The sequence below is a fragment of the Triticum aestivum genome, chromosome 7B, assembly GCF_018294505.1.
Source record: "Triticum aestivum cultivar Chinese Spring chromosome 7B, IWGSC CS RefSeq v2.1, whole genome shotgun sequence".
Lineage (NCBI taxonomy): Eukaryota > Viridiplantae > Streptophyta > Magnoliopsida > Poales > Poaceae > Triticum > Triticum aestivum.
The window spans coordinates 476170358-476179405 of NC_057813.1; positions in this window are offsets into that span (position 1 = coordinate 476170358).

Consider the following 9048-nt stretch of genomic DNA (forward strand, 5'->3'; position numbering starts at 1 on the left):
CAGGGTCAGGACGGTGCTCATCTAAGGCGGCGACAGCAAGGTTGTTGCTGCTGCTGCTAGGACGGCAGGGGCACAAGGCCATGGGCGCTCGTGTTCGTGGAGGCAGGGGAGCTTGGAGCCCCGGGCCTGGATCGAGGGATCAGCGCTAGATCGATGGATGAAGCTGCTAGCTAGATGGGTGGGTCGAAGAGAGGTCGGGGTTGGCCCGGCGGGGAATTCCAGGGAGAGGAGGTGGGTGGATCGGGATGGATCCCGAGGAAGATGCTGATTGGGTGATGGCGGCTGATCCGAGGAGGGGGAAGGCTGTAGGTGGCGGCGTCTAGGGGGAAAAATGTCCTAGGATTTAGGGTTTAGTCTAAAAATGGATAAGGGGTCTATATATATAAGGCAAAGAGGAGTTCGGATCATCGGATCGAAATCTGACGGATGAGAATAAATAGGTAGGGAGTCCAAATAAGAAAACAGAGATGTTTTATAAATGTTAGGGAATGATCCAGACGCATTGGTAACGACAGAGCGGGTCAGGTTGGGGACAACTTTCGAACGCGCGCAAGGGGTCTGAGTAAAGTGTAGAGAGTGTCAAACGGTCAGACAAGAGGGAATCGAAACCCGGTTGGACTCGGATCGGCCAACGAACGCAATAGAGAGAAGCGAGGAGCGGCAACTATGAGTGGATGCAAGTTTTATGAAAACATGGAAATGCAATGCGCATGATACTATGAGATGAGATGCATGACATGAACAAAAATGCAAAACAGAAGACAAAACCCAACCATGAAGGAAATATCATATCACATCTCCGGAAAAGGCAAGAGTTGGAGTTACGAATATGGAAAGTTGTATCCGGGGCGTTACATGGGGGCAGGCAGCAGCAACCCCTACCGCTGCCCAGGCTGGTAGCAGCCCCTCCCGTCGCCCTCCCCGATCCAGATCCCTAGCCGCCACCCACCCCTCCCCTCGCCGCCACCCGCCTCCACCACATCTCCCCTCCCCACATCGACGCAAAACTTCCCGTCCGCCTCATCGCCGCCGTGCACCCCTTAGATTGTCGTGGCTGGCTTGCTCGCCGGTTCGCATGTGCGTGCTTCGATGCACGACGCTCCGTCCTCCCGATTCCCCATCGTCTCCCACCGCCGCCAACAACATCCTCGTCTCTGTCCTCCCATAGCTCGCCGCCGGGCCTCCCCTCCCCTCCTCGCAGCTGCACAGCTGGTAGATCTGCTGCTCTCTGACCTTTCCGTCCTCACTCGTCTCTTCCGTTCCTTTCCCTCTCACTCGTCTCTCCTTTGCCAGCCACCGCCGCCACAAAACAGATCCACCTTGTATTGCTCCTCCTCCTCGTCTCGTCCTCTTGGCCGGCAGGGAAGGTGATGGCGGCACCACTGGAGTTCCTGGAGGCGCAGTGCTGCACACGGCAGGAGCTGCCGGACTGATGCACCGACCTCTACAATCGGAGGCGCTGGCACAAGCTCACCCTCAAGATCCACCAGCGCACCTCTCCGTCGCCGTCGTCTAGATCCACCAGCGCACGGCCAGAGTGGTACGCCACACTCGCTGAAGAGGAAGCTTTGCTTTAGTTCTGTTTCTTGGCCTCTGTAAATCTGTAATTTACATCAGGGGAAGTAGCTTATTATTAGCAGCTACAAATCGGCCTGTAGATCTAGTGTCAGAGTCTCTTATGTGTTGATGCAAGTTGTTTTTGGCCCGTAGCCTTACATGCAGGATATCTCTGGTTATTGTTGCTCATGCTCATCCATAATATTTTGGATTTACTGTTACTCTGATTTATGTTTTAATAGCCCTGATTATATATATAGAGAGAACAAAAATATTTATGTTTTACTTCTCTTTGGTCCTAGGATCTGTGAGTCGTGAGTAGAATTAAAATCATTTGTGCCCGCATTCTCTTTGGTCCTAAGATACCATGTCTTCATTGTATGCACAGTTTATTTCATCAAACTGGTGCCTGTAGTTTGATTTTCTTGAGTGTCTCATTATCTGATTAAACCCATTGAGTTTGTATCTTATGAGGCTATTTGACACAATGTTACAACTTGACAACTACCTTTTGTTCTATGTATCTTGTGTTCTAACACCTGTTTACTTTGATCTTGTAGTTTCAGCCATCGGTAAGGACAAGACACACATAAACATCCTGGTCATTGGCCATGTCGACCACCACTGGCCATCTGATCTACAAGGCGTCCGGGAAGTCGATGGCGGCGCCACTGGAGTTCCTGGGGGCGCAGCGCTCGACACGCCCAGAGCTGAGTGGTACGCTGCGGTCACCAAAGAAGCTTTGCTTATGTTCTTACACATAGCCGTAATCTGTTGGTAGATTGGTTAGCAGTTGTTTATTTTGTGCTGATGCATGTGATTCTCATCCCTAATCTCAAGGGGGTTCTCTATGTGTTCCTACTCCCTTCGTCCGAAAATACTTGTCATCAAAATGGACAAAAAGGGATGTATCGAGAACTAAAATACATCTAGATACATCCCCTTTTATTGATTTTGATGGCAAGTATTTCCGAACAGAGGGAGTACCTCCGTCCCAAATTATAAGACGTTTTGTTAGGCTATTTTAGCCTACCAAAACATTTTATAATATGGAACAGAGGAAGTAGCTTATTATTAGCAGCTGTAAATTTGTGTGTAGATATAGTTTCAAACTCTTATGCGCTGATGCAAGTTGTTTTTGGCTGTAATTTAAAGGAGTTGCTCATGCCCGTAGCCTTGACATGTAGGATATCTATAGTTTCTGTTGCTCATGCTCATCCGCAAGCTTTTGGATTTACTGTTAGTCAGATTTCTGTTTGGTTCTAGGATCTGTGAGTCATGAGCAGAATTAAAAGCATTTGCGCTTGCATTCTCTGTTATATGTATCCAGTCATACCATCTTTTTGTTCTATGCACAGTTTATTGCATCTAACTAGTGCCTGCAGCTTGATTTTCTTGAATTTCTCATTATCTGATTTAACCCATCGAGTTTGTATCTATAAGTTTATTTGATATGTTAAGCTTGACAACTACCCTTAGTTCTGTGTTTCTTGTCTTCTAACACTTGTTTACTTTGATCTTGCGGTTTCAGCCATGGGCAAGGGACAAGACTTGCATCAACATCGTGGTCATTGGCGATGTCGACCACCACTTGCCATCTAATCTACAAGCTTGGAGGTATTGACAAGTATGTGATCGAGAGGTTTTAGAAGGAAGCCATTGAGATGAACAAGAGGTTATTCAAGTATGTGTGGGTGCTCGACCAGCTGAAGGCTGACCGTGAGAGGGGTATCAACATTGATATTGCCCTGTGGAAATTTGAGACCACCAAGTACTACTGCACTGTCATCGATGCCCCTGGACACCTTGATTTCATCAAGAGTCCACCACTGGTTGTTTCTCCTAGGATGGCTGGACCTGTCAACACGCCCTCCTTGTTTTCACTCTTGGAGTGAAGCAACAAGGTATACTAGCTATTCAACTTTAGATGATGATTCTTATGAGTGACCATATGACCTCTGTACCTAATTTGCTATCCATTTGATTCACAATTACTTCGGCCAATGTCAATGCTCATTAGTGCATAAATACCCTATGAACATTATCTCATTCTTAAGCCTCGAGTGATATTTCTTCAGGCTAGTGCATTAATAGTATGTGTTGCTCACTTTGTTTCTTATATCCTATAATTCAGAAAAGTATGTACTAATTTGTATATACTTGATGGGAATGTTTAGAACCACTTAGTAAATTTACAGGCTCATTAGTACTAATGAATAGCCTTGTAATTTTTGTTGCTTCTGGAGGTGTGGAGTCCCAGTCTTGGTTCCTAGTTCTATTCATGTTGCTTCTGTGGTGTGGATTCACGCCCTGACCGAGGATTTGGTGCGTGTTTTGTCTTCGCAGGAACAACTTCAGGAAGGAAAACACTGAGAAGCACCCTGACGTCAAGCAGGTCTCTGTGGTAAGTGCCTTGGTCCCGTTCCGCTACCCGCCCGCCTCTGTCTTGTGCTATTCGTTCGAATTGTTGCTGCGATGAGTTTCCTTGTGAATTCCGCGTCCTGATCTAGTCTGGGTTGGTTGCTGCAAGTTGCACGTCTCCCCTCCCCTCTCTGTTACCTCTCAATTCAGTGCTGGTTTACTTGTTTCTGTCTCAGTTTGCCTACTTTTTGAACTAGTTGGCCAGTTAGATTTCGAATGGCAGTAGTAGCAAACTGATTTTTTTCAATTATATCTCTGTTACCACACAATTCGGTGCCGGTTTTCCAATGGCAGTAGCAGGAAACTGATTTTTATCAATTATATCTTATGCGAAGTTTAGGCGTAATGTGTTGCAGTGAAGTATTTTGCATGACTTGCACTTGTGCAATGAATATTCATATTGTGTCTATGTTTTCTTGTATGAATGAGTATCTCATTTTAACTAGCTGGAGAACGAAAAGCATGGTACTAGCTGAATTTGTGTTGTCATTCTAAATAACTGTCCTTTTCTGAAACCCTTCCTAATTTTTTTTTCTTGTTCTATTTGGAAATGGATGCATCAGGTGCTCTGCTCTTTCACACGTCAAGCACCGTCTCTGGCACGGTGGTCCTTTTTGAGGCGACCGGCGTGATGGCGGCTGTGTACGGCAACGACCACAACCTCTCCGGTGAGTCAGCTCCATCTTCTAGCCCTAGCTCCCACTTTTCTTCTCCTATAGAATGCTCTGTTGGTTTAGAACACTAGCAACAGTAGCCTACCATGTATGCGAACTAAATAGCAGGAGTTCAATCACCTTGTGTACACTAGCAGCTTGCTTACACAATTGTCACTTTTGCTTGTGGTAGCCATTATGTGGCTGAATCATGTCTGTGTCTACTAATCATCAGTTAATAGTATTTGGCTTCTTTGTGATGGTTTGGGACTATTTTAAGGTGATGTGGATATACTTTCTGATTTAAAGTTACTAATCTATGGTCTAGTGTCATATTATGGTCTATTTTTTTTGTTTTGACTCTTTTTCTGTTGCGAGGAAAGCTGTGAGTAGACGTCAACGATGCCTACTTGCTTGGCTGCTACAGTGATGCATGCGCCGGTCAAGCAAGCACACATGCATATACGTACATGTTAGGATAGTAGCAGATATTCCCTCGGTTCCTACTATATTCTTGTGTAAATGTATTTCTGAGATGATTTTTTTGTGTTATGTAAACCTGTTGGAAATATGCCCTAGAGGCAATAATAAAATGGATATTATTGTATTTCCTTGTTCATGATAATTGTCTATTATTCATGCTATAATTGTATTGACCGGAAACCCCAATACATGTGTAAATACATAGACCACAACATGTCCCTAGTGAGCATCTAGTTGAATAGCTCGTTGATCAACAGATGGTCATGGTTTCCTGACCATGGACATTGGATGTCATTGATAACGGGATCACATCATTAGGAGAATGATGTGATGGACAAGACCCAATCCTAAGCATAGCACAAGATCGTGTAGTTCGTTTGCTAAAAGCTTTTCTAATGTCAAGTATCATTTCCTTAGACCATGAGATTGTGCAACTCCCAGATACCGTAGGAATGCTTAGGGTGTGCCAAACGTCACAACGTAACTGGGTGGCTATAAAGGTGCACTACAGGTATCTCTGAAAGTGTCTGTTGGGTTGGCACGAATCGACACTGGGATTTGTCACTTCGTGAGACGAAGAGGTATCTCTGGACCCACTCGGTAATGCATCGTCATAATGAGCTCACTGTGACTAAGTAGTTAGTCACGGGATCATGCATTACGGAACGAGTAAAGTGACTTGCCGATAACGAGATTGAACAAGGTATTGGGATACCGATGATCGAATCTCGGGCAAGTAACATACCGATTGACAAAGGGAATTGCGTGCGGGATTGCTTCAATCCTTGACATCGTGGTTTATCCGATGAGATCATCGTGGAACATGTGGGAGCCAACATGGGTATCCAGATCCCGCTGTTGGTTATTGACCGGAGAACGTCTCGGTCATGTCTGCATGGTTCCCGAACCGGTAGGGTCTACACACTTAAGGTTCGGTGACACTAGAGTTGTTATGGGAAATAGTATGTGGTTACCGAAGGTTGTTCGGAGTCGCAGATGAGATCCCGGACATGACGAGGAGCTCCGGAATGGTCCGAAGGTGAAGATCGGTATATTGGACGAAGGGTATTGGAGTCCGGAATTGTTCCGGGGGTACCAGGTGATGACCAGCGTGTCCGAAAGGGGTTTCGGAGGCCCCGGCAAGCGTTGGGGGCCTTATGGGCCAAGGGGAGAGGGCACATCAGCCCACTAAGGGGCTGAGCAGAACTACTCTAGATACTTGGTAGATGAGAAGGCTGGCAAGGCTGACAGAAGTATATTGGATATACATTGTATTAAATGTGTACTTTACTAGTACTCCTAGTAGCACCAGGCTATTAAGATACCAGTTCGGTTGCTAAGTTTTAGTAACTCGAAATAAAAGAGCTACGGAATAAACGGAGACTAGCTAAAGATGAGATGACGATGTGTGTTGGAAGTGTTTCCAAGGTTGATGTGATCAAGCATCGCCTGCTCCCTCTACCATCGAGATTGGTGTTAAACCTAAATAATTGTTATTCGGTGTTTGCGTTGAGCATAGACATGATTGGATTATGTCTATCGCAATATGGTTATTCATTTAAGGAGAATAATGGTTACTCTATTTATTTGAATAATACCTTCAATTGTCTTGCACCTAAAAGAATGGTTTATTGAATGTCGATCGTAGTGATACACATGTTCATGCCAAAAGATATAAGATAGTAATGATAGTACCACCTACTCGTGGCACTGCCATTTGGGTCATATTGGTATAAAACGCATGAAGAAGCTCCATGTTGATGGATCTTTGGACTCACTCGTTTTTGAAAAGTTTGAGACATGCAAACCACGTCTATTGGTATGTGCGCATGAAGAAACTCCATGCAGATGGATCGTTTGGACTCACTTGATTCTAAATCACTTGAGACATGCAAATCATACCACATGGGCAAGATGACTGAAAAGCCTCGTTTTCAGTAAGATGGAACAAGAGAGCAACTTGTTGGAAGTAATACATTTTGATGTGTGCTGTCCAATGAGTGCTGAGGCACGCAGTGTATATTGTTATGTTCTTACTTCACAGATGACTTGAGTAGATGTTGAGTATATTTACTTGATGAAACACAAGTATGGATTATTGAAAGGTTCAAGTAATTTCATAGTGAAGTTGAAGATAATCGTGACAAGAGGATAAAATGTCTATGATATGATCATAGAGATGAATATCTGAGTTACGAATTTGGTACACAATTAAGACCTTGTGGAAATTGTTTCGCAACTAATACTGCCTGGAACACCATAGTGTGACGATGTGTCCGAACATCATAGCAGCACCCTATTGGATATGGTGCATACCATGATGTCTCTTATCGAAATACCACTATCGTCCATGGGTTAGGAATTAGAGACAACCACAATAACTTTAAATAGGGCACCACGTAATTCCGTTGAGATCACACCGTATGAACTATGGTTTAGAGAAACCTAAGCTGTCATTTCTTGAAAGTTTGGGGCTGCAACGCCTATGTGAAAAATTTCATCCTGATAAGCTAGAACCCAAAGCGGATAAATACATCTTCATAGGACACCCAAAACAGTTGGGTATACCTCCTAATTCAGACCCGGAAGCAAAAGTGATTGTTTCTAGAAACGGGTCCTTTCTCGAGGAATAGTTTCTCTCGAAAGAATTGAGTGGGAGGATGGTGGAGACTTGATAAGGTTATTGAACAAGTGTGTAGTAGGGCACAGAAAGTTGTTCCTGTGGCACATACACCAATTGAGGTGGAAGTTGATGATAGTGATCATCAAACTTCGGATCAAGTCACTACCAAACCTCGTAGGACGACAAGGACAGGTACTGCTTCAGAGTGGTACGGTAATCCTGTCTTGGAGGTCATGTTGCTAGACAACAATGAACTTACGAGCTATGGAGAAGTGATGGTGGGCCCGAATTCCGATGAATGGCTCGAGGCCATAAAATCTGAGAGAGGATCCATGTATGAAAACAAAGTGTACACTTTGGCAGAACTACTCGATGGTCGTAAGGCTGTTGAGTACAGATGGATTTTAAAAGGAAGACGGACAATGATGGTAAGTGTCACCATTAAGAAAGCTCGACTTGTCGTTAAGATGTTTTCCGACAAGTTCAAGGAGTTTACTGCGATGAGACTTTCTCACTCGTAGCGATGCTAAAGAGTCTGTTGGAATTATATTAGCAGCTACTGCATGATTTATGAAATCTTGCAGATAGGATGTCAAAATATTGTTTCCTCGATGTTATTCTTGAGGAAAGGTTGTATGTGATACAACCAAAAGGTTTTGTCAATCCTAAAAGATGCTAACAAGTATGCAAAGCTCCATCAATCCTTCTAAGGACTGGAGTAAGCATCTCGGAGTTGGAATATATGCTTTGATGACATAATTAAAGATTTTGGGCTTATACAAAGTTTATGAGAAACTTGTATTTCCAAAGAAGTGAGTGGGAGCACTATAGAATTTATGATGTGTATATGTTATTAACATATTGTTGATCAGAAATGATGTAGAATTTCTGGACAACATATAGGGTTATTTGAAAAGTGTTTTTCAATGGAAAACCTGGATTAAGCTACTTGAACATTGAGCCTCAAGATCTATAAGGATAGATAAAAAACGCTTAATAGTACTTTCAAATAAATAAATACCGTGACAAGATTTTGAAGGAGTTCAAAATAGATCGGCAAAGAAGGAGTTCTTGTCTGTGTTATAAGGTGTGAATATTGAGTAAGACTCAAGACATGACCATGGAAAAAGAGAGAGAAAGGACGAAGGTCGACCCCTATGCTTCAGACGTAGGCGCTATCGTATGATATGCTGTGTACCGCACCTGAAGTGTGCCTTGCCATGAGTCAGTCAAGGGGTACAAGAGTGATCCAGGGATAGATCACAGGACAACGGTCAAACTTATCCTTAGTAACTAGTGGACTAAGGAATT